Below are 5,393 nucleotides of genomic sequence, written 5' to 3' on the forward strand. Positions count from 1 at the left end.
TTGAGTCGAACCATTATAAACCTTGGTGTTTGTGGTTAATCTTTCAATTTCACATTTTTTTATTTATAATCACATTTGGGAACATTAATTTAAAAGTTTTAGAAATCCACTAGTATAACCTATTTACTCTCCCTCTTAAGATATTTCAGTTCAAAAGTGTGGTGATATGTTATTATTTCATATAAGTCATATGGATGAATGTTTCTAGGTACTTATGGTTATTTTTTGGTAGATAGAATAGGTACTTAGGGTTAATAGCAAAAAGGTTATATGTAGGATTATGAATGTGCACAGCCTTCATTAAATCAGTGAGATGCGCATTTTACCAAAACACCCTGCCTCCAATAAAACCGGGTGAGTTCTTTTGTTTCCCCTCACATATTTCCTTTCATATTCACTTTTAGCAGATACGCGCGGAAGAAAACTTTGCTTTATTTATTCTCCTTTCACGTATTCTCTCTCTGCTGGTTCCAGAAGCAATGCTTATGATATGCTATTCGCAATCCATGGACACTAATCACCAATCTAACATTTCAATTTAGAATCTTTTCTTTTCGAATAGAATAAGATACGACCATTTTGGCGGCCCAAATCCTCTTTAACTGTCTTGTCCAACTCCAAGCAACAGAGCCGCCTTTCGTCTTCTGCTCTGCCCTTCCCTTCCCTTCCCTTCCCTTCCTTATAAGAGGTAACCGACCTCTCTCTCTCTCTCTCGATCTCGAGTTATTCAACTTCATATCTTTGTTCTGAGCCGCCATTTGCTACTCTGAACAGGGAGGAGGAGGAGGAGGAGGAGGAGGAGCAAATGGCAAACGTCGATGCTTCGTCTTCGCCACCCATTCATCAAATGGCCGCTGCGACCTTAACTGACGACTCCAATTCCTCAATCGTGCCATGGTGCCAATTCTCACGTCGCGTACTGATTCGCAGCATCGTTTGCCGCCCCGACGGTGCGGCTCCCTTGCCGGGCAGAATGTCACGGTTGGTGGGTGGGTAAAGACAGGACGAGAGCAAGGCAAGGGAACCTTCGCCTTCCTTGAACTCAACGATGGCTCTTGCCCAGCAAATCTTCAAGTCATCGTTGATGAGAAAGTCGCTCCTCTTGGACAACTTGTTCCCACTGGTACTTGCTTATATGTTGAAGGAGAGCTCAAGAAACCCCCCGAAGGTACTAAACAGAGTGTGGAGCTTAGAGTTGAGAAGGTCTTGGATGTTGGCCCTGTTGATCCTGCCAACTATCCCTTACCAAAAACTAAGCTTACCCTTGAGTTCCTCAGAGACTTTGTACACCTTCGTCCCAGAACCAATACGGTAATTTCATCTTCTCTTCTTTTTCATTTCTTCAAATTCTAGTGATTTTGTAGCTTATAGATTGTGTTCAAAAGGGGCATTTGTCTTCGTGATTGAAGAATGGTATGGTCGTGACTGTTCTTCTTTTTCGCATACTTGTTGGCTTCTTCTACACTTGCTAATGGTTGCGAAATTGGGTCGTTGATTATGTGATTTGAGTCTGGAGAAAAACATCCAAATTTTATGAATTAGTGGAGTAGATGAACCTCATTTGGATTTTTTTTTCTCACATCAGTGTACGTTTGGTTAAATTAAAGGAAATGAAAAGGCTAGAAATTAATTTAAGAAAGAAATGAAAATGTTTTGCCATCAGAAATCTTAAAATCCTACCTGATATGGTAATTAAAATTTCAAATATATTCCTTTCCCTGTCGTACAAATTTATTAATTTGGTTGAGATTGAAGTGAAGTAAATTTAATTTCTGTATTTTGTAAGTTATTGGACTTTAGTAATGCAATAATTTTTGGTAGTGATTAGAAAAGTTATACTAATCAGATGGAGTCACTGTTATGGATTTTATTATGAGAAGCCTATAGATCCCATTCAGCTTGCAATTCAACTTGTGCCACTTTTCTGTTGTCATTTTGAGTCATACTAGTGGGTTGCTTTCCACCTTGTGAAAGAATGTTCAATGCACAGGCAGTTACATTTGTATTTTGTGTATGTTCTCAGATATCTGCAGTTGCTCGGATCCGAAATGCATTGGCTTATGCAACTCACACATTTTTCCAAAAGCATGGCTTCCTTTATGTGCACACTCCTATCATTACAACTAGCGATTGTGAAGGTGGAGGTGAAATGTTTCAGGTTACAACACTGCTTACTGATGCAGAAAAACTGGAGAAGGAATTGAAGCAAAACCCTCCACCATCAGAAGCTGAAATAGAGGCTGTCAAGTTTTTGCCAAGGAGAAAGGAGAGGTGGTTTCGCAATTAAAATCTGCTAAAGCAAGGAAGGAAGAGATCACTGCTGCTGTGGCTGAACTGACAAGAGCGAAGGAAAATCTTGAAAAGCTGGAAGAGAGATCTAAGCTTAAACCTGGTCTTCCCGAAAAGGATGGAAAAATTGATTATTCGCGTTCAGGCCAACTCCAGGTTGAGGGTTTTGCATGTGCCCTTAGTAGTGTTTATACGTTTGGACCAACTTTTCGAGCTGAACACTCTCATACATCAAGGCATCTGGCAGAATTTTGGATGGTGGAGCCTGAAATTGCATTTGCAGATTTGGAGGTATTGAAATATGTGGATGGATAGGTTGATTGACTCCGAATTTCTTTGGAAGCCTCATAGGTTGGGGCGTGTAGCTCTAGTAATTCTCTTTGCTCACCTCTTGCTCTCTTGGGCTTGCGCATGGGCATAGATTCCATAGGAAGTTCTTCTGTTCAGCCCATAGCTTCTTGGTAGTTAACTGAAATCGTGAGAGACTGATTCCACAACAGTATTCATCAAGTTTTTGGTACTTCCATATCTATTTCAAGCTAACTTCACTCCTGATCAAGTGGAGCTGAGACAATTTATTTAAATTGAATTGATGAATTTCAATCTATAAGATATTTGTTGACATGCTTGCTTGTTAGGATTGATGTCGCATTCCACTGCTTGGCTTATCCAGCTCTTTCGTTTCCCATGGATTCACACCCTAATGGCCTAATCTCTTTAATTTCGGTGGAGGATTTGTGCAATCATCTGTTTCTGATTGACCTGAGTCGTGTGTTCTGGGAGTTATATTTGTATTCGAGTAACAGGCTAAATTTTTTGCATTTTGTAGGATGATATGAACTGTGCCGAGGCATATGTGAAATTTCTCTGTCAATGGTTACTTGAAAATTGCATGGATGATATGCAATTTATGGTTGATAATTTCGATAAAGCTGCCATTGGTCGCCTCAAAATGGTTGCTTTGACCCCCTTTGAGCGTATTTCTTACACGGATGCTGTGAGACTCCTCGAGAGTGTTACAGATAAGAAGTTTGAGAATAAAGTAGAATGGGGAATAGATTTAGCATCTGAACATGAAAGGTATTTGAATGATTTATTGGCATTCTGTTGATTTATTTATACCAGTACTGATGTCATGCTCCATTCATGCAGATATTTGACAGAAATAATTTTTAAAAAGCCTGTTATTGTCTATAACTATCCAAAAGGGATCAAAGCATTTTACATGAGGCTTAATGATGATATGAAGACAGTGGCCGCTATGGATGTACTTGTGCCTAAGGTATATTCATCTGTTGTTGATTATGCTTTGCTGTCCAGAGATATCTTCTAGGATTTATTACTTTGTTCTATTAGTTGATTACCTTAATGTGCAACTACAAATTATATTTCTTAGTATAAGAATAATGTAATGGAAGGTCTCTGAGACATCCTATTAATGCTTAAAATATCTTCACATTTGCCTTTTAGGTAGGAGAGTTGATTGGTGGAAGCCGAAGGGAAGAGCGTTATGAAGCCATCCAGAAAAGGTATGGACTATGGATGTTTCTGTTATTTATGTCTATTGTTGATATGTGTGATGTTTTTATGTCTTATTTGTGCATGATTGGCTTTACATTGTTTATTTTGTGCCAAACTAGAAGTCATTTTGTATCACTGCCATCCTGTCATGTAAGTCTTCAAAATCTTAAAATGGAAGATGTATCAGAATATCTAATTTAATGGTATGCTGTCATGCATGATATTTTTTGCATCAAAGTCTCAGAGCACCGTATCTGATTTGTCTCTTGACTTCTTTCTTATACTTCAAGGCTTGTAAAATTGGTATATTTTTGGAGCCAAGTTCTCCAAACTGAAGATGTTCCTTTTCATATCTTGGTTCTGATGGTCAACTATCAGCTCATTTTCCTTTAATCAGTTTGCTTCTCTGGATAAGAGTTGCAACCAATATCAGGGATTACACAATGTCCTTTTGAATCTAGATCTTAAAAAGGTAAAATTTGATAACAGTAAATGTGTGTGATTACATTCAGAAGACCCCCACTCAAAAAAAAAAAATAAAAAAATAAAAAATAAATAAAATAAAGGATCTTCTGTACTTTCTATCTACATCAGTCATGAGAAGAGGAAGAAGTATAGTACTCAGAAGGGGTTGGTACTGATGTTGGGTATCTAACGTTTTAACTTTTCTCTACGACAATCTTATATGAAAAAGGCTTTTTTTTTCCCCTTAAGGTCAGCAAAGAATACATTAAAATTGAGAGACAATTTACAAGAAGCCCAAAATGGGAAACGAAAACCACTCCTAGCATCCTACTCCACCTTTGGCATTGCCATCAGCAGAGCAGGATGCTAAGACAACTCATATAACGTTCTTAAAGGCTTTGTTAGTTTGTAAAATGCACAGAAATGGAACACAGTAGTGTGAAACATAGACTTCTGGTTGGTTGTTTTGGTGCTTTACTGTTGGACACATCAATTTATGCTTTATCTCCCCCAAAACTTTATCCTCAAATTAAACCATAAAACACTTATGCTGCACCTTGTGAAATGCCAAAGACGCAATAGTTATCAACCTTTCCTTCCTCACAACTTCCCTTCTAAGACTGAAGATGGCAGACCTTGTGAAATGCCAAAGACTACTGTTGATCTCTTGTCCCTAAATGGTTTCACCAGCATGTATAGTAACATGACAATTTTTTTTTTTTTCCTTCAACTCCATTTACGTGTCGGATCCTCAAGAAGAAAATCAAACCTTTCAGTTTTCCGGCAGTGAAGTTGAAGGCAATTTTCCTGACGTGCAGGGAATTGCTTAGAAGATCAGAAAGTTCATTATTTTGAGAAAATTGGTTTTATTGATGATCATTTCAAGTCCATGTCAAAGTTCATCTGCCAATTATTTGGCCACCTCCATGTTAATGAGAAGAAAAGGGCAAATCAATCACTAGCTGTTTCTTTGTTGTCTAACAGATGGCCATTACTATCTTCCCTGTTTCTCTTTTTCTTCTGCAAACACTTTTATCCTGGTTAGGTCATCATCACGAAACATAAGGTGTTTCTATAGTTTAGGGTCACAAAAATTGAGTTGCTGGATGATTCAGGTC

General features: G+C 38.1%; 1 pseudogene; it reads left to right on the forward strand.

The window, feature by feature from the left end:
- Positions 1 to 408: 408 nt before the first annotated feature.
- On the forward strand, positions 409 to 5,393 carry LOC122057585 (annotated as a pseudogene).

Source organism: Macadamia integrifolia, chromosome 2 (assembly GCF_013358625.1).
Source record: "Macadamia integrifolia cultivar HAES 741 chromosome 2, SCU_Mint_v3, whole genome shotgun sequence".
In the NCBI taxonomy this organism is placed as follows: domain Eukaryota; kingdom Viridiplantae; phylum Streptophyta; class Magnoliopsida; order Proteales; family Proteaceae; genus Macadamia; species Macadamia integrifolia.